Source organism: Cryptomeria japonica, chromosome 7 (assembly GCF_030272615.1).
Source record: "Cryptomeria japonica chromosome 7, Sugi_1.0, whole genome shotgun sequence".
Lineage (NCBI taxonomy): Eukaryota > Viridiplantae > Streptophyta > Pinopsida > Cupressales > Cupressaceae > Cryptomeria > Cryptomeria japonica.
The window spans coordinates 55,143,058-55,166,782 of record NC_081411.1 but is presented as its reverse complement, the minus strand read 5'-3'; positions in this window follow the sequence as shown (position 1 = coordinate 55,166,782).

Sequence of the window (23,725 nt, the reverse complement as noted above, 5' to 3'; positions counted from 1 at the left end):
TTGGACTCGGGTGGATTTTCCTAGGGTTTCAGTGTCCTTTTGGCTTCCTTTTTAGCTCTCTACACCTATAATGTTGTTGTTATCTCCTATTGAGGGAGATATATTCTTTAGGGCTAGAGTTGGAGCTTCCTTTTCAGAGACTTTTTTGCCTGACAAAGGTTATTTGAATCTTTTGTTGCAGTTGGTGTGGCTTCTCCTTTTGATGAACTTTTTTCCCCTCATTGAGTTGGGGGTTGTTCCTTTGGTGTTGGAAATTTACAATTGTGGTAGATCTAATTCTTTGATGTGTACCCTTGATGCTTCCCCTATTGGTATCTTTGTAAGGGTTTTCTCTGTTGCTGCTCATTCCCATGGTTCTCCTCTTCAAGTATTGTGCCCTCCTATGGAGGTGGAGTGGTTGCATGGTGATTGGGTGGTTAAGGGGCTTCTTGTTCATCCAGTTAGTCTAGTTGAGGATGGGTTGGATTTGCATAGGGCTGTCAATGCCCGACTTTGTCTCTCTGGGATGACCAAGGATGGTAGGTTGGTTTCTGTAAAGCGGAAAATGATCGAACCCTAGTTGCTCTCCCCTCTTCCAACTCCAAGGAGAGAGAAGGGAGGTCGCTAGGGTTGACAGTTTTCACTTAGGGGAGAATTTACATTCAAAAGAGGGGTTGAAACCCACAAGATCCAATCCCACACAATGCAAGATTGGATTCTAAATGAGTTTCAAGGGTTAAGATAGCAAGGTTACCCTCTTTTGTAAAGAATGTGCATAGAATGATCAAGCTAGGAATGCATAGAAAGTGACAAAGATTCACTTATAAACTGAGATAGGGATATAGGATGAAGCTGCGGACCTGGAATTAGCAGTAAAATGTCGATACGGCATTGTCCTACAAATTTGAGCAAAATTTGACAGGACGATGGCGCCCGGCGTGCACACGGTCCTTCGAAAAATCCGCGAAACGAAGGGGGATCTGTTCGTCTCTGCACAAGGATTCCAGATCTTCAATTTCAGCCGCGTACCTGCAACCTACACACAAAAAAGCGAAGACGATTGGGGGGTTAGGGATTAGGGGTTTGCCCTTAGGTCAAACCCCGGTTTTGGAATTAACCAAGAAATGAGAAATGCTGTAAATGTAAATGTTTGTAATGTAAAACAAGTACTAATACCTTGTTGTAAGGATGTTTGTATCCTTATGTGCGAAGGTATAGATGTTGTTGTATGTTGTATGTTGTAGTAGTATGTAGTAAGTGATCTCCTCTTCAATGGTTGAATCCTTGTCTTGAATGCAACACTTAGCCTTGAATGGAGACTTGGAATGATCAATTGCTTGAAGGAATGTTTGAATGCTTGAATGCTTGAGTATCGTTTCCACATATGTTCATCTTCTTTTCATCCACCCAAATGGGAGAGGAAAATATAGTTTATATACTTGTCAATTAGGGTTGATAGACTGATTTTTCCGACCTTAGGCCGACCAGGAAATGTTATTTTCCAAATTGCAAACAAAAAGACCCGAAGTCCCAAAGGAGACCGGGCCCAAAATAGGGCCAGGGACCAGGGCGCTAGGCGCCATGGTCCTGGGGGACCAGGGCACTGAGCGCCATGGTCCTGGGGGACTAGGGCGTTGGGTGCCCTGGTCCTGAAGGACCAGGGCACTAGGCGCTCTGGTCCCACCTCCTGGGACAGCAGGGTGCAAGGAGGGATCAGGCCAGGGTGTTGGAAAAATGCAGTTTTTGGTGTCGTGGACAAGTTTCGGGGTCTCCATTCAGGTTTCGTGTTGTGTCGCCATCGTGAAGACCGAAATGCAGTCAAAATTGCAAGTGTCACAATTTTAGGACGCTACAGTTTCCTTTCTTTCTCTTTCCCCTATTGAGGTGAGGTTTCGAAAGGATCTTTTGTGGTTTTCTTTGTTCAATTTGGTTGTTCTGGGAGCCATTTTAAAACTCAATTGGAAGGTTAGGGATGCCTTTCAAAACCCCCTTGTTTATGTTTGGTTGGATGCTAATAGTTTTGAATTGCCCAACATAGTTTGTGCTAGTTTTTGGTTAAGGGACAGGTTAGCCTTTTGTTGCCTGATTTTTATGTATACGTGGAGGGGAGCCTAAAAAATCCCTAATGTTTGGATGAGGAAGTTCATCAACTTCACTTATAGGGTTAGGTTGTGTCTCCAGTAGATTTAATAATGATTTTTTTTTAGTCTGGCTAGCTTTGGGCTGGCACTTGCCAAATTTTCTTATATGGTCTGCTGATTTTATTTGCTTATCTTTATTGGCAAAATTTTCATTGTAGGTTCCAGATCCTAGCAAACTCTGAGAGTTTTGGGTCCCTTCAAAACCTAGTGTTTGGGGTTTCTGGTCCCCTCAAAACTTGTTTTCCCTTAATATAAAACATCTCATATTGCTGAACAAAACAATCGTATGCTTTATAATAGTATTTTTATAAGTAGAAATTAACTTTAAAAATACAATAGATACACTTTTCTTTAATCATACTTGTTCTTGAATGAATAGTGAAGAAGGTTAACCAATTAAACAAGGTTCAAGGATTTAGTTTATCATATTGAATAAGGAAGAATTTGCATAGTGTTTTGATCTCTTATTTTGAATAGAAAGGATACATACTCATATGCTATAAGTCAAGGTTTATTTTAAAGAAATTGTTGGAAAATGTAAGTAAAAATAGCTATTATTAACCCTAGAGTGAGGGCATATGTATATTTCTAACCATTAGGGTGGAGGAATGCTAGCTCATGTTCACGAATATGGTGTGTGTTGAAGTGTAGAATAGTTAACTCAATTGAAGTAACATAAATATGTTGTGAATGGTAGTTGTCCATAATCATATAGAACCAAAAAGATTGAAATTAGAATGGCTAGATAGAAGCTCTTAAACCAAGAGGCAAGTGTGCCTCTAAACATGAGTCAGTATGTAGTTAGCATAAGAGAAATTTGAGATTGGTCAGTTGACTAATCCCTATTATTGGTTCTAGTGAGTTGGGTGGTGAACTTGATCATTGCACTTTAAATCTCATAACTATAAAAACCTTTGATCAAGGTGATGATATCAATTAAAAGCATTTGTTGGTTTAGATGGTCTAGATGCATTACCTAGTTGGAGGTCATAGAAGTTAAGAGTTACCTATAGTGTGGGAGTGACTAGGGTTGTGTAGGATAAAAACACCAGGCTCAAATGACATTAGACCTTTTAACCTATTTACACCCTTGTGAAGGGTAGGGTTGTTTTAAGTAGAAAGACATGTGGGATATCGCCATGTCCATGGTTGGGTGGTAAATCACTTTAATGATACTTCTGCTCTGGTTAGTTACTTTGGTTTATAAAAAAATCAAAATAGATTACCGAATGTTGTGAGCCCTAAATTTCCTCTTGTGTTTTAATTATTATGTACTCAAACTTAGAATAGTTCTTGAATTATTTATATGTAGTTTTACTCATCCATGAATGGTTGATGTTACTACTTTCATGTAGAAAAGTTAAATTTTTATTTACTTATATATAAAAAAAATTATTTCTATGATTTTGCCAATTTGTTCAATTAATTTTAGTCAAAAATATGGTTTATATAGATTCATTATAGCTAAGTTATATATGGGCCACAACTTTTCCAATTGGAAGTGTCTACTAAATGTATAGTTTATACCACTTTGGGTAAAATTACCAACAAAAATTAAAATTAAAAAAACTCGATGTTTCAATAACTCCTACTCTTATAAATAATACTTTTTTTGAAATGTAAAAATATCATTTTATAGATCTATAAGTGAATTTTCTAAAATATATATCTTTTAATATTTTAATTAGTTTTTATATTTAAAATTTTATTTTTATTGAAAGTAGGTCATCAAAAACACTAAAATATAAAATTGATTATCTTGCCAAGGAAAAATACCAACATTTATTTAAAAATTTTGAAAAAAATATGATGCATTAGAGAAAAGAATCTATGTCAAGCTGATATAATTCTTTTCTAATTTGGATAAATAATTAAGAAAAAAAGTGGTGGCAATTGGAAAGAGTTATGTTTCAGAACACACAACTTTTCAAATTTATTGAAAAATATATTTATAAAAACTAGCAAAAGATATATCCATGCATTAAAGTTTCAAGTTATCAATATACACAAAAAAGTTAAAGAAAAAATGGTAAAATTTACTAAATATAGTGTGGTGGCTTGTGTAACTTCAATTTCAACATTTTATCAACAACTAAGTTATAGTGTTTACTTTATAAAAAACTATATTCAAATTTTAAATATTTTTTTGTTAAAATTACAAACATAAAATAGAAAAAAATATATAACTTTGATTAGTTTACATCATTTCAAAATTCAAAACATATATTTCATTTTCTATTGAATTAATTTAAAAAGTTGAATCAACATTGCCCATTTCCTTTATAAAAGTGACATAGCTTTGTACTTTTACTTAGTAGTCTAGCTTGTTACATATGGTATTATAGCTACCAAATTTGACACTGAGCCTAGGGCTCCCACCAAGGAAAAATTAACTAGCTAGTAACTAAAATAAAGCATTTTGATGATACTAAGATGTGGATATGAATAACCACATCAAAAATAATGTTAGGCCCAATATGGAAAGCTAATGTACTGAGAGGGGAGGGGTAAATCAGTACTCCAAAACTTTTCTTCAATAATAACCTTACTGTTATGCATAAACAGAATAGTGCAGTAACATAAATTAAAATTAAAACAAACAGATAACAATCATACATGATTCACTCCATAACACATATATTTTGGTTACGCAGAAACTCTTGGTTAGAGAGAAAAACTGTGGTGGGGATGGCACCCACAACTTCACTACTACAATAATAAAGAGTACTCAGTTAGAGCTACATTTAGCTATTTCTGATAGCTTACCCTATTAGGAGTATCAAGATTTGTTAGATCTACCTTACTAAAGGATTTTACAACACTATATAAATGTTGCACCTGGTTAGAGGATTTACAATTTATAGACTTGGTTAGAGTCTTTTACCCTGTTAAAGGTTTCTCTTTTAACTTCACAATTTTACAATAAAATCATTACAAATATCTGCAACTTTACATCTGAAATGCTATAGCAGATTCTATGTGCTCAGAATAAGATTACCTAGCTTGTAGCATACCTCAGTAACCCATATTGTAACTTGGTAAACCCTTCTGTTTACTCTGTTCTTCGACTGTTCACTGATAACCTTCTTGGTGACCTCTCTGTGTCTTTATAACAGTCTTCCTTCATGCATACACACACATATCTCACATCTGTCTTTTTTTTACTAACCCTAAAATCATGTTGTATAAATAGATCTCCTACAGTAGTGATCTAATTCATTGCTTCGATCTTACAAAAAGATTCTTCGAATGAATAACTAAACAAAATATTTCATTGGTCAGATTGACCCTGTAATCATACACAATCTCCTAGTGCAATTTCCAATATAAAACGGTTAGATGTGCCTTAATCTTGTAACATGTTTTCATGTGCATGACCAGGTTCAATGTATCTGGTAAAACATTTCACTTGGTGAATATCAACTCGGTGAGTTAAATTTACTACTCGGTAGCCATGAAACATTACTCGGTAAACAGCTCGTCGAATACTGCGTTCTGTGACTGCTTTCTTCTATAACTGACTAGACTGTTCATACCGACTTCTTTGTGTGTACTGACTGCATGATTCGGTAATACTAACTGACTAGAATATATAGTATGACTTTGGATATGAAACTAATGGCAATTTGATAAGTAGTAACAATCTCCTCTTTTGACATTAGTTGAGATGTTTTACAAAAACTACTTTCAAAGTCATAACTCAAAAACTATACACTTGCAAAATGACTATACTTGACAATATATACAATAGTCAATGAAGTAGTATATGTAGATATACTCCCCTTATCCTTATTCTATACATAACTCTGAATTTTGCATGTTCAGTTCTGTTCTGTGCTAGTGTGCTCTGAATGCTCTGTATATTCTGCTCGATATACTCCCCTTGTATACAATACTCAAAATTGTGTTATCAAAATTGTATTACTCTCCAAATATATAATTACTCCCCCTTTTCTGGGTATTACTTTCCTCTATGTAGTATCATAATATTACTCCCCCTTTTTGACAAACATCAAAAACTCAATTTCCATCCAGAGGCGGTAACTGATCAAAAATAGACTTATACTTGGTCCGGGCGTTGATGAGGGCGACTGAGAGTGAATACTTTACGCTTTCCATTAATGAAGTTTGTGCTTGAATATCAAATAAGAGTGATATTAAGCCATCAAGAGTGCTTCCCTCTTGTGTAGTTGATAGGCGTGCAACTCTGTTGATCTATTCCTATACTGATGAGAGATGAGGAAGGAATAATGTCTGAAGGGTCATTATATCCATCCTTATTTTATGCTCTTCATTCCTCAGTTCTAACTGTTGAGCCATGAGTTGTTGAAGCTTTGTATAAAAATTCTGAACTGAATTAGGCTCAGTGGTCAACTTAGTTGAGAGATCGGTGATCTCTTTCTCAATTGCATCAGTTTTATTTTTGACATCTTTAATGAATAAGGAAAATGTACACAGTTTCTGGAATAAATAAAGAATATGCTTGGGTTGAGGGGACAACTCAGCAATGAATTTGACAAGTTTGACCTTGCCAACAGCAATCGATTTTTGTACTTCCTCTATCATTTTAGCAGTTAGCTCTTTATCCTTGAGCTTGCTTAAGTACTCAGATGCATCAACTTCAGATGTTTCAATCTGATTTAGGAGTTCATCCAGTTGAATATGGATGGCTGCATCGAGTGAAACTGTTGCTGAAGGTAGCATTTCTATGCGTAGTGTCCTAACCTTCTGAAGTACTTTATTCTTTTTCTATATGGCCAGTTGCTTCTCCTGTTCAGCCTTTGCTTTGCATAGTTCACTGAATTCAGTGAGTGTTTGTCCTTTCAATTTGGAGATGTCTACATTGGGCAACATGATCGGTTTAGATAAGTCAAATTTGAAACCATGCTTTCTCACCTTCTTCTCTTTTCCTTTGGTCGGTGGCACTAAGACAAGTGCTTGTGAGGCTTGCTGACCCTTGGTAGGTTGCTCGGTAGATGCAACACTTTGGTCAGTTCCTGTAGCTGTTGTAGTGTCTTTGGATGGCTCAGTGCTAGGGGTCTCAGCTGTAACATTTGCAGTGCTTGTCTGTGCTTGAGACATTTGATCTTTGGTTGTATCTCCTGCAGCTTCAGATTTGTTACCTTTGGTGCCTTGCTCAGTGTCCTTGGGAGCTTCGGTTGATATAGGTGGCTTCACCAGCGGATAAGGCTGAACTTGTTCTAAGACAGATTCACCAGAGACAAGTTTTGCATAAGTAGTGCCTTCAATCATTTCCTGCTCCGGTGCTGCTTCATCCATTACATCTTCATCATTTTGAATAGTGTCAACCAGGTTTGGACCTTCCTCGGTGACATCTAGATCTTGCTCGATGACATCAACAATTTCAATTTGAGATTGTTCACCGACGTCCTTTTGTTTGAAGATCTCCTGCCACTTGGCTTTTGTCTCATTCTCCACATCAATGTATAGCCCATTCATCAATTTTAAGGCTCTTTGTTTCACAAGAAATTTAGAATTGTATGTGGTCAAATGCTCCTTGATTTCTATTATGGACATGTCAGGAAATAGATGGATTAGACTTCTTTCTCTTATTTGTCTCTCTAAGTCCATTGCATATTTCCATCTGTTATCAATATGTAAGTATAGTTCCCTCAGAAGTGACTTTGCTAGTTTTAATGGAGCTAGCCGAAACTTCAAAAGTGTACAGATGACAGCTTCTTCAATCTGTCACTTCTCATCATTATTCCTAGTCTCATACTTAACATATCTAAATCCTACAAATCCACCATAATCTTTAAGATTGGCACAAAAATTTTCAACACTGTGAATATTTACCTTTTTGCTTTTCACAATCTGGAATTTATTTGCATCATCAGACTCTGTATCACTCAACTCTTTTGCCAAAATGAGTCTCTGAGTAGATTTCTTATAGGTCTTGGTTACCTTTGGTGCAGTAACACTCTTTTGCTTCCTACTTGGTGATGCAGTTGATGCTCTGGTGTTGGGTCTCTTTGTTGGTGGAGTCGGTAGGGCCTTTGTGATGTCCTGTTTCTTTCTTTTCAGAACTTTACCCTTTGGCAACTCTGTGCTCAATGTTATTGCAGCTTCTTGAGCTTCTAATTCCTCTTTAGTAATGGCAAGATTGCCTTTTATAGGTGTAGAGGAGGATTCTTCTCCTAATTTCTCAGATAAAACCTTTATCATTTTTGTAGCTTTTCTTGTAGCCTTAGGTACTACAATGCTCATTTTTACTTTCTCCTTCACCTCTTCATAGGTTCCATACCTTAGTTTAGTTGCATGCCTTGGTAATGATAAATAGGCATCAATTTGTTGTTTTGTTATATCATAATCAATCTCATAACCCATTGGTTGCAACGATTGAGTCCTTGGTTCAACAACATTCACATAACAATAATCAGTATCGACCTCAAAACATATATTGTCCTTGTATTTTTCTACTAGCTGTGGTGGAATCCTATACTTGTTGTGCATTTTCTCTTGGAATTTGTTGAAGTAATCATCCATGATATCATTAAAGTTATCTCCTAACTTCTTGATGAAGTCATTAATCTGATGGGTGATAGGTCGGTGTAGCTCCCATACTACTTTACCGACTGAGGGAAAGAACTTCTCAAAGTAGAAAAACATACATACAAGTAGTGAACTGAACTTTAGTGTATTTGCCGAGTTGTTCTTCTTCGGCTTCCTTATTGTGTCCAGGTTCTCAAACAAGTTCTTCAGTAGTACTTCACACAAGTCTACTTCCATTCCCTTCTTCACTATTTTGTAGGCCAAGTCAACTGCAGCACATGGTACACTATTTTCCCTTGCAGATTGGAAGAAATAGTAACCAATAACTCTAATTGCAAACTTGAGTTCTGCATCAATGACATTATTCAATTTTAGTCCTCAGTAATCAGATTCTACTCCGGTTAGACTGATTAGCTCCTTTTGTGATATCATTTTTTGTGCTCGTGCATGATCGTAAATGGGATACCCAGTGATTAGGTGAATGATTTCCTTAGTGATTTTAAACGGTTTCTCTTGTAGCCACATGAAATCATCATGTACTCTGCTCAAGACAAACTTAACCCACTGGGGTTTGAACACGCGGGGATAGACTAGGGCTTCAGTTAATCCCTTGATTTTGAGATGCTCAAATTTGCTATCCAGTTTGCCATTAGTGTAAAGTTCATCATATGTGTCACTAATCTCTACATGACTGAGTTCCTCAACATGGCATTTGGTGAAGAATCTGACATCTTCTACTAACAAGACTCGATCCAAGATGAGTGAAAATGCAGTTTGTTAATCCGGTTCTAAGGCAACTTTGGGAGTTAGAGAATATTTCAGCGAGGGCTTCTCCACATTTTGGACAACTATGGGGTCTTGGATCTTGGGCGCCATGGTAGGTTTCGGGTAAGATTTGACAAATTATCCTTAGCATTTACAAACGACTAACGCTTCACACTTGGTAGACAATAGCAATTTGACTAGATCAGTAACCAGCTAAACAGTGTGAATAGATTGATGTAAATACCTCACAATTTGCTCTGAATGAAGTTTGATTGCTTTGATTCACTCTGCTTTGCTTCTCAAAAACTTGGGTGAATGAAAATGACCGTGAAAACAATTTTAAGTACTCAAAAATACCTTATCGGGCTCTATGCAAGTTAGGTCAAGACATTAAATGCACTTGATTCACCTTTTACCGATTTACACCTTTTTCTGTTTTAACCGAGTAACTAACTTTCTTTTATTAACTGACTTGACAGGTTTCCTGTATACACTGACTTGACAGGTTTCCTGTATAGTATATAAACTGACTAATTGCATCTTAACTATGCAGATTTTGAATTTTGTACATAATAGAATAGGCACTGTTATGATTTAACCTTTAGAGAGTGCAGTCCCTTCATACCTTTTCTTGACTAATTTGAAATAGGTGCACCTAACTCGGTAGGTAAGGTGATTTCTTCATTTGACATCATTTCTTTCTTTTTCCAAATCATCTTGAATTTTTCTTTTATCTCTTCAGTGTCTCTTCTCGGTTGATCTCTGCAATCTCCAGCTAAATGTCCAGCTTTGTGACAATGAAAACATGCCATACCAGGATTTCTCCATGATCTCTGGTTGTTCATTCCAAGTCTTATAAAATAGTTGGCACTAATATGTCCATATCTTCCACAACATTCACACCATATCCTCGTATTGTAGTCCCATGGTACTACTGCATATTGTCGGTAAGGATCTGTGTGAGTTCAGTAACCTCTAGTGTTTGCTCGGTGTGGATACTTCATGTAGTTCTTTTGCTTAAACTAGCACTTCTCAATACTATGTCCATATCTATTGCAGTTTCCACAAAACCCTTTGAATTTTGCCTTCTGATAGTTGTTAATAGACTTTGTCCTACATTGATTAGATGTGTGACCATATTTATTGCAATTGTAACAATATCCATTGGACTTAGTGATATTCGGTTGCTTACCTTTTCTGATCTAGCATATGTTGGCAGTATGACCTTGATTTCCACAGTAGTAGCAAATAGGCTTCTTCCATTGATGTTATTCCTTTTTCCAGCTTGCTTTGATGATTCTCCTCTCTTGGTAGTGTGAATTCCTTTCTCGGTTGATTCTTTTCCTTTGTAACCGATTCCTCCATCTTTGTAGGGTCTTCTTGTGTTCAGTTGCTCATCCAACATCTTTGATGCTTCATAACTTTTCTCCAATGATTCTCTGGATTTCTTCTCTGTTTCAAGTTCACCAGTCAACCTTGATACTTCAAGTTTCAATGATTGATTTTCATCATTCTTCAGAATTGCTTCATGATGTGCATAACCTAGTTGATCTGTCATATTTTGTTGAATACTAGTTAACCTTATGATTTCATCATCCTTATCAGATACCAGAACTTCAAGTTGTTGGTTCTCTCTTTGTAGATCTCTTGCTTTATCCTTAGCTATCCTTAATGCATCTAGATTTTCAGTCATCTGTGTACTGAAATGTTCATGTTCTCTTTTCATTGCTTTCAGTTGATCAGCCAATGCTTTGTTCTTTTCTTTCAACATTCCAATCATTTCTTTAGTCTCTTTAGATATACTATTCTCAGATGATGTTTCGATTTGTTCCACTAGCTCTTGAGAATCCTGCAAGTCATCAGATAATCTTCTCCTTACTTTTAGAGATTTTTGCATTTGCCTTTGCATGTCTGCAATCACTTCATTTGCATTATCCATCTCTTCTTGTAGATAAACAATCCTCCGAGATTGTTTGTAGCCTTCCATTGCAAAGATCTTTCTCTTTAGGTAGTTAAACCCTTTTCCAAGATTCAAGTTCTGATACCAATTGTTAGGCCCAATATGGAAAGATAATGTACTAAGAGGGGAGGAGTGAATCAGTACTCCAAAACTTTTCTTCAATAATAACCTTACTGTTATGCATAAACAGAATAGTGCAGTAACATAAAATAAAGTTAAAACAAATAGATGACAATCATACATGATTCACTCCATAACACATATATTTTGGTTACGCAAAAACTCTTGGTTAGAGAGAAAAATTGCGATGGGGATGGCACCCACAACTTCACTACTAAAATAATAAAGATTGCTCAGTTAGAGCTACATTTAGCTATTTCTGATAGCTTACCTTGTTAGGAGTATCAAGATATGTTAGATCTACCTTACTAAAGGATTTTACAACACTATAAATGTTGCACCTAGTTAGAGGATTTACAATTTATAGACCTGGTTAGAGTCTTTTACCCTGTTAAAGGTTTCTCTTACAACTTCACAATTTTACAATAAAATCATTACAAATATTTGCAACTTTACATCTGAAATGCTATAGCAGATTCTATGTGCTCAGAATAAGATTACCTAGCTTGTAGCATACCTCGGTAACCCATATTGTAACTCAGTAAACCCTTTTGTTTACTCTGTTCTTTGACTGTTCACTGATAACCTTCTCGGTGACCTTCTGTGTCTTTGTAATAGTCTTCCTTCATGCATACACACACATATCTCACATCTGTCTTTTTTTTACTAACCCTAAAATCATGCTGTATAAATAGATCTCTTATAGTGGTGATCTAATTCATTGCTTCGATCTTACAAAAAGATTCTTCAAATGAATAACTAAACAAAATATTTCATTGGTCAGATTGACCTTGTAATCATACACAATCTCCTAGTGCAATTTCCAATGTAAAACGGTTAGATGTGCCTCGATCTTGTAACACGTTTTCATGTGCATGACCAGGTTCAATGTATCTGGTAAAACGTTTCACTCGGTGAATATCAACTCGGTGAGTTAACTTTACTGCTCTCGGTAGCCATGAAACATTACTCGGTAAATAGCTCAGTGAATACTGCGTTCTGTGACTTTCTTCTATAACCGACTAGATTGTTCATACTGACTTATCTGTGTGTACCGACTACATGATTTGGTAATACTAACCAACTAGAATATATAGTATGACTTTGGATATGAAACTAATGGCAATTTGATAAGTAGTAACAAATAATTCATGACCCAGTCTATGTCCAATTTTGGAGAACAACCAACTTAAAGTATAATTATTATTCCTAATTTTTACCTTTCGACAAGGAAAATTTAGCAGAACCATTAAAACAACTCAAGAGAGGCAGTCATGGATAGCTTCAAGAAAAGAAATGATTAAGGAATCTATACATTTTAAGAAGAAACCCAAACCTGAGAGCTCTTATGCAAAAAAAATTGAGTAAGTTGACCCAAAGGAATATCGTCTACCCACCCTAGGCTTTAGACTAATTCTATTGAAACCAAGGCGGGACTGAGAGTCGAGAGTGAATCAAACCATAACAAAAATAAAATGTAGCACATAAACAATTAAACTTCGACACACATCCAACACAAGAACACAAAGATTTATATGTGGAAAACCTAGAAACGAGGGAAAACCAAAATGAGCACCTTCCCACAAGAATATACCCACTATGAATAGAAATGATCACAAATGGGAGCTCACTACTCCAGACTTGCACACCAAATCTAACTACTCATGGGGAAAGATACAAGAGGACTTGCAGAACCTAAAGATAACTGCTCTCAAGGCAACATGCAGAAAAATGATCTAAACAGAAAGGTCTCCAAATGATTAGGTTGGCATTGAACTTTGTAACAAAAAAACAACATCAACACACACAACTCTAATCTCATTTGCCAACACTTTGCCTCAACTCTCTATCACAGTCTCAATACAACTTGCATATCATTGGAACACAACTCTTCTTCTTCTCTTCATTAAATCTTTGATATTCACTATTCACCACATCTACTCTCACTGGCATCCTATGCTCATACACTTAACTCAATCACACTTATTCTTATATACAAGATAGATCATCGAAACATAAATCAAGTAGGCTTGAATCAAAATATACTTTTTGAGTCAAAAAAACATATTTCGGTCCACTCTAGGAGAAAGAGAGAACAAAAAAAATCTTCCAAAGATTAATTCACTGATCTACAATCATTGACACATAACCAACAACATATCCAAACACTTTGCAACCACATAAGAAAATATTGATCAAAATGTACTCTCCAATACAAATAACTCAAATCCAGATCTCCACACACTAGGGTGAGACCCATAACATATCAACCATGCTTCCATAAATCATATCTGAACCTAAGGATAGGTCAAATATAGAATCTTATAACCAGCAATGATCAATGCCATAACACTTGAAGAACACAAGGATATTTTCAGATCACAAAAATCATCATAACCATGATAGCTAAACTATATCCAATGAAGATAGCAATAATACTCCACACCAACAACAGATTTGAGATCCAAGCACTTTCAAAACAACCAATAGGTAAACTAGAACAATAACATAGCAAGATAACTCTACTCCATAGACATTCCATACCATTTCAGAACAACAAGTTTAACATCAAGGACAACCACAACAATATATCAACACATGCTTCCAACAAGTTCCTTTTTCTAAATTTGAAGGACAAGAACAACCCATCATAGATAGTGATAGTTATCTTAAATAGAACACTTCAATTGTAAATAACTATAAATGTAATTATGAATATATACCAATTTTTTTGTGTTGTATTATGTGCACCAAATATAGTAATAAAGAAAAATTTTAGTTTAGTGAAATAAAACAAATGTTTAAATTAAGAGGCGCTTAAAGAAATATATAGGATGGCCAACATTCAAGATAACCGTCAAGGATCTGGACAACCAGAGTCTCTAGTGGCTAAAATAGATCAACTTCTCATGATGCAAGAAACCTAGACTAGGCTACAAAACTTGGAGCAGGGGGTAGAGGGTCACAATGAAAACAAATATGAGGAGCAAGAGTCTCAATTCAAAGATAGTTATAGTTGATAGGAGCATAGTACCTATAGTGAACATAGGGGGGAAATCTCATAATCAAACTAGAAAAAGGGAACATGTGTCTAGTGTCATTAAGGGAACATGTGGCTAGTGTCATTACTGACAACATGAAAAAGGTCAAGCCAACTAAGTATGATGGTACACTGTCAGGAGATGGTGTCAAAGCATGGATGATCGAGATGGAAAAGTATTGTGAGATCTGTGACTATATTAAGAACATGAAATCTCTATGGGGAGCTTAACAACTAATACGAGAAGCTATCAGTTGGTGGGAAAACAAGAAGTTCGAGTTAGGCTTAAGGTTAGGTAATGTAAGTTGGGATTATTTTGTGGAAGTTTTTAGGTTATTTTTTGAGAAAAAAATTAATAGTCTTAGAAAAGGGAATTTTTTTATAAATTAATATCGAAAGAATTTTGTCTGACTACTTAAGTATGTACCCTAATTCTAGGTGTATTAGTACAAATTTGGAATTAGGGTTTGTATGATAAAACCACAAACAATCCCAAATTGACCAACACAATTAAAGAGGGGTGAACCTAATAGATCAATCCTCAAAATATCTAAGGAAAGGGGTTGAAACTTTGATTAGATTCATTGGTTAGAGTTTAATTCCCTCTTTATAAGTTGAATTATATTGATTGTTTGTAATTAGATAAAAATAGGTGATAATTGAAGCAAAATATCATAAACAAATGTCTATAGATATCCCACAAAGCAACTTATGCTCTCCCTCCTTGGTTACAATCCATAGCCCCAAAAAGAAAGAGGCAAGTCATCTCCCCATATGATTTTTTTTTTTAGCAATTGGCACCTCCTAAGCCTAAAGGTGTAAAAAAGGTGAAAACTCTTTCAAGGATTAAAATATAGATGAATCACAAAATAAATATGTTGAAACTTACATTCCATCTCAAGGCAAATCAAGGGATGAAATTAAAGACACATATTATGAGATTAAAAGAATTGATCTCAAGAAAATAACTCATGAGAGTGCTAAGGAGAATTCTGAATTAACACTTGAAGCCTTGATTGAGAGATGTGATAAGGATAAATAAGCTAAAGATAAGCTCAAGCTTTAGGTTGAAAAAAACATTATTGTATCAGGCAAGATCACTCAATTTTCTCAAATAGTTGAACATGTTGGCTCCTCCATTGATGAAGAAGTCATGAAAAAGGTTGAGCGAATTGTGACACATGGGAAGGAAATAGAGGAATGGGAAAACAATATGTTATCTTGAGGAACTCATCTTCTAAGTTGTATGACTAAATTGTCAAATTGCCTCGCTAGTGTAAGATCTCAATTGATCAAACACTAGATCATTTATCACAAGGAAAATGGAAACAAAAAAAGATCTTGATCTAGGATCAAGCTTGAAGATTTTGATCTACATGTACTTGTTGATAGTAAAGTCATTCCCACATAGAAAATGTATGTTGAGCAACAAAAGGCTCTAGAATACAAAACTGATGTATTTGAACAGAAAATTAAAGATATTCAGAAATCTCAAAAGTATTGCAAGGAGAAAAGGCTTGAGATCATAAATAAAATCTTTGAGTTTCCATGTAAACTAGTTCATGAATATTAGAATCTCCTACAATTGATACTATTATCCAAGATTTTAGTCTATTATAAAGCATGGAAATTAAGTGGTGAAGTCACAGTTAGGAGGGTCCTCATGAAGAACAATTCGGATCATGCAACAATTTAACACAACACAATCAACACAATGTGATGGAGGCATAATAAAATAAGTTTTATTATATCATAGAAATTGATTACAAACTATCGACAATATGCGTGGAGTAGGCCAATCAAAAAACTTGGTGTAGTCATAGTTAGGAGGGTCCTGAAGGAGAACAATATAAACTGTGAAAGAATTTAACACAACACAATCAACACAATGTGATCAAGGCAAAGTAGAATCAGTTTTATTATATCATAGAAATTGGTGACAAACTACCAGAACAATGCAGGATCACAACATTTGGCTCACACGCCTGAGTACAAAACATGTGTGTTATGCAACATTTGGCTCAAGCAAGAATGTGAGACAACTCCGGAACTCCTATTCCTTCGATATTTCTTCTATCTTCTAAAACTGATCTCTAAATGCTTAATCACATTAATTTATATGATCAAGGATGATCCACGTCGGTCCAAGATGAAACAAATGTCGATAAACAAGATGAAATGTGTAAAACAACAAGTTCAAACTCCGCCAAAGAGATCCCTCCAAAGAATACAAAGGATGAAGTGCGGACCTAAGGGAAGGTAGGCCACACGCAAAGGAATGTTGCAAAAAAACAAAATTATGTTCTACAAGCAATGAAAAATATCGAAAAGCATCAATAATAGCAAATAGGAACGTAGTTCTAGTACACAAGAAAGAGAACTGTCCCATATTCTGGAAACGATATTTTGCCAGAAAAAGATCCAAACATATTGCAACCAAGGATAAGACTGATGAATATGTCCACAAACCAAATCCAGCTCCTCAACATCTGATGAGTAAACAAAAAGAAATGTTGAAAGAAATACTAAAATTGTGAAATAGGAAACAAACTAAAAGGAAAATGTGTTTGGTTGATTCAAGGTTGTCAAGAACCAAGGATGCTCTGGCATCAATAATGAAGACTTAGATCACTTCCTTCTATTGATAGACTAATGGAGTTCTAATTGATCCTAGATAATTTGGAATCTCTTCTAAAGAAACACAAAAAAGGGTGTGTCAATAGTGGCAATTCATTTATCAGAGCTCGTGCTATCTCCAATTGCATCAATGGACTTGATGGATCACCAATGAAAGAAGCTATTAATAAGTTAGAGAAGTTTCTAAAGAATAATTTTTATGCAGATGAAGAAGTGTCCCCCAACACTTAGTATTTTTTTGTACTAGTTTTACTATTGCAGATCGAATTTTTCTTTTGACAATTTTCATGTAAATAAAATGCAAGTCCTAAGTCAAATAGGACTATAATTTGAATAATTCAAGTTAGCTATAGATTTCCTATTTTTTCTCATTTCTCTTCTCTATATAAAAGAGATCCCTCATTGTAAATAATCATCTTTTGTCTAATGCATCAAAACTCTGCTAGATTGGAGAGCTATCATAGACTTTGTGCTTGTAGTAAAATTTCAAATTTCATCAATAAAGAAAGAAAGTTGTTCTCCAATCTTTGTCTTGGAATCATTTTGTGTTATGTGGGACTGTTCTTGTGTCATCCTCATCTAATTATCTTTAAAGTTCGAATCGTATGTTGTGAGAATCTATTTGATTGAAATATAATAAAGTGAAGTATTATAGACTTTCTGCTATAATAGTTTATTGTGGATCAATTATCTATGCTTGGTAATTAGGTGTAGACTTTGTGCTATACCAATTTATCTGTTTGGAATCGAAAGAATTATGATATGTGTAAGAATTTGAGCTACTAGTATATTGTTGTACAATTTCAAGGAATTAGTAAAAGAAAGATCATATAAGACTTTGGGCTTATAGTGGTTTTATTAGTTTGTATAGAATTACTGGTACATCTTCACTTTATTCTTTTATTAAACTAGGAGTTTTATCAGTTATTATTTCTTAGAGTAGTATCTTGTAATTGTTATTTGTTTTAAAGGATAAATTCTACTCTAAAATAAGAGAGTTGGGCTAACACTTATTCAAAATAAATAGGATACAGTGATTGTAACACCTTGAAATAGTTTAGTAAATAGAAGTTATAATGATGCTAGCTTTTTTTTTGCAATAAGAAGAAAGCCTCCCCTTTGTGGGGAGAGATTTAATCTCATCATACTATGGCTGAAATCAACATCTCATGTAAACCTTACTAGTTTACAAATTTTTCACCCAATACATCCTACAACTCTCATGGCCTCCTTGAACACAATCAACAAGCTATGAATTATTTCTTCTCTTTTCTCTATCTTTCTCCTCTTGGCAAGGTAATTGCCTACACTCTTATTTTTGCAATTCTCTAAAGCAACCTACAGTTCCTTTATCCAACCTCTCTATTACTGATTGTTTCTTTTTAATATGATTAAATTTTGTATTTTACAGATATTATAACCCTTGTGAGGAACCGTAAGATGCTCTTTTATTTTCCCCAACTTGACCTTTAAAATTCTTTTGAAAAGATAAAATATAGTGTTTTCTTCTAAAATGTGGTATAAATGTTGCTACACCATATACAATGCCTTAATTCTATATATTTATTTGTAAAATAAATAAAATCATGAACCAAGTCATGTTGCATTTTAATTTCAAGAATCATTAATTATTTTTTCAAAATTTATTACATTTTTCCTCCATATAGGCTCCTAAATTGAAAGAACAAGACAAGAATGGAATGCCAAAAGTCCCTTATCTTATGAACACTTCTCTAGGCATCAAAATTGATTAAATAAATATTAGTTCTTCTTTGAAACTCTCCTCTAACATGCAAATGGGCCCCTTCAAACCTTTGAATTATTCAATACAATAATTTTGAAACCACATTAAACACTTTGTTTGACTCTGATTATTGAAAAGAAAAAATCATATTGTTTAATGAAGATTGTATCCTTTAAATGTTCCACAAGATGCTCTTTAAGCTCCAATTTACATTCAAAATACAAAGATTAAACATCGAAATGATATTTTTTGGTAATGTAGAATTTTCTATGCAACTAAATGCTCATGAATCAATTTAGATCCTAGAAAGATAGATAAATCAAGGATCAAGATCATAAGAAAAAGAAGCCTTTGAAGATTTTCTTGAAAGGTCCATGTGGTGTTGAAGTCCCATGAGAATTTTAGCATTCAATCTTTTTGATGGGTGTCATATGTTAAGATCATGAAAGGATATGGGAATTTGGGCTTATGTTTCATTAGTCCAGCTGAAGCTTGGAGTCCCATAAGAATGCTATCTTAATATTCAGAGTGAGTAGCAGGTTGTGAGTCTTCAAGTAGACTACACATCATAAGATTTGAATTTGATATGGTATGTTCAATTGAATTAAGAGTTTGATCTCTTAATACCTTTAATATTTGAATCCCTCTAGGACCCAAAAGTTTGCAAAGGTGTTAGGTTTCATTTGAGTCTGAAAATCCCTTTGGGACCCAAAGTTCCAAAAGCATTTTTACTAGTGACCTTTTAAATTTCAAATTCTTTCTGAGACGAAATCTCAAATAGTCTTTTTAAGGTGGCTTGAAGATTTGAGGTGAGACTCTAACCTCTAGTCAAAGTGAACAACAACTTTTGAAGGAGCTAAAATCTAAATCCTATGGCATTACAAATTTGAAGATCATAAGAAGTCTGTTTAACTAAAATATAACCTAACCTAAGCTAAAACCTAAACCTAACTAATCCTAACTTGGCATAAAACAAAGATTGCAAAAAGAAAGCAAATAAAAAAGAAAAATAATAAGAAAACTTGAGAAAACCAAACAAAAGAAGCACAAGAATGAAAAAAGAGGAAACTTACCTAGTTTTATTCTTCAACGAGATGGGAGAAAATGAGCAATGAAAAAAATAATAATGATGATAGGAAAACCAAGAAATTGAGTACAAAATCTTCTAAGGCCTTTCTAAACTTTTATTGCTCTCTAGTCATTAAACTAGTTGAGTCTGACCATGGATTCTCTAAAACCCTAAACCATTAAGATTGTATTATTATATTTTTATGTTGACTTTCTTTAGCTGGTTAAGTCGTTTAAGATATAACCTTCATATTTTTGTGTCCCATAAAAAATCGACCCCGTAGTCCTAGTGACTATCTTGTTCTTTCATGTTAAATTTTCCCAAGTCGAGCCTTAATGTTTCTAAAAGCATATCAGTGACTATCGCATGCTCACATACTCTAGATCTATTAGATCTATCAAAGTCGCGTTGAGCGATCATGCCAAGTATCGACGATGGGTCGGAGTTTGGTCTAGCGGTCAAGGCTCTAAGCTAGTTTGAGTTCGACGGTTTTCATTGGATCACAGGAACGCGATGTTAGAACTATGTGCTTCATGATGGTCTGCTATACCAACCCATGGACATGGGCCTAGTCTTCATAAGCATTAGCCAAGGCTTAGTGCAAGAACGCACTATTAGAGTTGTGGATCATGTTCAGCCTTGTGATGTCACAATATGATGACACATGGAAAGTGCACTATGAATTGCTGAAAACTGATTGGCTAGCTAGATTCAAGAATATTGCTTTATTTTCAAATCAAATATTTTGAATTTCAGTCAGAGCTCTTGTCATGATCCACCTAAATCAACAGTCAACATTCAAAACTACAAACAACTAGTTCCTGCTCTCATCAGACGAAGGGTAGCGTAGTAATGGTGTTTTAATCGAGTTTGATCAGATTTGTGTCTATTTTTCTACAATAAATACATGCATAATACTATTTTACTAAGCACAATTAATAACAATCAAATATTCCAAGTGATTCGAGCTCTCTATGAAGAAAGTTGAAGAATTATGGTTTCTATTACAAATTTTCTGTAAGTGTGAAATTGAGAAATTCCTCAATCAATTAGCATACGATTGTCTATATCAGAAATGAGACAAAATTTGAAGAGAATTGTTAGCCAACTAAGTTTTTTTTTAAGAAACCCTAATTTGTAGAAAAAGCCTTAAGTCGTAAAAATGGTAGACATATCTAAAACTTAAGAGGGTTGTTAGGAAGAGAAATGGGAAACTATAGCACATATATCTATACCCCAAAATATATCTTATTGTAGTCTTTATATCCTACAGGAAACAAGAAGGGAAATTAGTAGATGCGAAAGAAATTAAAGACAATAAACCATTCACTCATCAACATTAATCAAACAACAATAAAAATATACATAAGTGGACTAGCAAGATCATCATTGTATCATATGTTCACTCACAAAATGTAGGTCTCAGTCTTTTCTTTAAAATTCAGAGTGTATATCATATATCCTATCTCCTACATTTCATCATATTCTATTTTTTTTCGGATATCAATTATAATACATATATACGTACATTTTCCCAAGTGAGGGCTATCTCTTAGAATCAACTAGAGGTCCATTTCTATATCATAGACCATATGTGGTAGCCAGAGTCAGCTTTGTTGTTGATTCTTTTCTTGCCAATGTCATCCCCCCATTTAAAATGATGTCTTGCCCTCAAGACGTGAAGTTTAGGGTAGGATTCCCATATTGTCTTATTTTTTGTAAATTGAGACTGCTTTTCTCATTCTAATCATCTAGTTTTAGGCATCCTTCCTCTATCGAAATAATCTACCAATTTACTTTAAGCATTATCAATTTGTCAATTTAATTTGGCATAATCATGTTCCTAGTAATCTTGCCATCACATTACTTATGTCATTTTATCAATTTGATAAGCAAACTTCTAGTATTCTCATTGTCAAATCACTTGTGCACTTCGCAATTTGAGAGCAACACGTCATCATTAGACAAGAAAGCAACAACATCAAAGTGCCATCAAACAAATATAAAAGATGATGGTTTGTTTCTTGTTTTTAGTCATGTTTCATTTTGATAGATTTGTTGGTTAGATTAGGATTATTTTGCATGTTCACCTTAGTATACTTTCCATGCTCTTGCTTTAAAACCCAATTTTTTGATCAATGGGAAGTATAGTGTTCCTGATGTGGTCCAAAAATATTTCTATTCTCTGTTGTGTCTGCTCTGGTGAAACTTATTGTGGTCTAGAGTGAATGTTTGTACCAGATACATCTTTGGTGATCATATTATCCATTTGGATTGCTTTGCTTATCATGACTATATTGTAAATCAAGATGTTGTTGTTTTGTTGGGGTGAACCATTTTATTTTAGGTCTGAAATAAGATAGTATGTTTTTATCAAATCAAGTATTGTATCAGTTTGCACATATTGGTCCAAGTGGTTGTCCATAAAGGTTTTTGGTATTAATTGGAAGGTGTGTCAACTTGGTGTGAACCCTCACATGTTTCTTATACCTTCTGAATGATGTATTTTTGGTCAAAGCTATGTATATATTTCATATACTTTTGGTTGACCAAATAAAGTTTATTTTAGATCCAATTGATATATATATTTTAGGCAGATTGGTTATGTTAGATGTGTACATGGATGACGATATAAGTGAGTGATAGATGCGAGATAATGTGGTTGGTGGATGTGAAATCTTTGCAAAGATTTAGAGAGTTGTTCTGAATGTTGATTTAGCCCCCTATCAACCACCGGTAGTGTTCAGCATAAACCCCTATCTACAACACTTTTCTTTGTCTTTATATGTGTAGGGAATCAACTCAAGAGCTGTACTTAGATATTTTGACACATTTGATGGTGACGAATAGGTTTATCTTTTAACAGAGTGAAATTCAAAGGATAAAGGCAAATCTCTACTACCTAGTCTTAAAAAATCAGATTGGACTTTTAGGTACAGTTTTTGAACCTCTTATTTTTCCTAGATCCATTTCTATGGCTCCGTTGGATAGTTGTCGAATTTTATTTTTGTCAATTTACTTCAAATTATAAAACACTTCCCCTATATTAAATTATATAATTTCAATTGCATTTTCAACTCAAACAAAAGGGGAACAAGGCTTCAACAAAAATTCAGCCTTCTTCCTAGTAGAATAGAGGTTTAATCTATTGATTTATCCTCCTTTTAGTGTAATGAATGAGAAAGTTAGGTAATTTCGTAGTTTACAAAGAATAACTTGTGAAAACTTGATTTTTCCACCACTACATTTTGGTGAACCCGCCTTCTTTCATTTTTGTTTATGATTTATCATCTTAGATATGATTTGTATGCATTTTAATATCAATTTTTACACTCATAAATCTTATTTGAAATTGAATTACATAAATTTAGTGGTTAGTTTTTAAAAAAACCTTAATTTATTATTCTAAAATTGGCCTGTGGGTTGCATAATTTTTAAGTTGTGTTTTAAGATTTAATTATATCATATGTTATGTTTAGATTTAGATGTGAATATCCACTATCATAATTCACATTTTTTAATTCACTACTTAATCAATCATGTTTACAAATTATTGTATTGGCTAATCATAGTTTTGAATTTTTGCATTCAATTTTTCTTCCTTTGTGCATGATTTTTTTTACCTTTAGGTCTACATACAATATTCTAGTGAGAATATGTCGAATTAAGCCTTCCCAAGATTTTAAACTCTAATGATATGGAGCATCAGATGGATAGCTTATTCCATGTCAATGTTGGTGCTTCCTCTAACCCAACA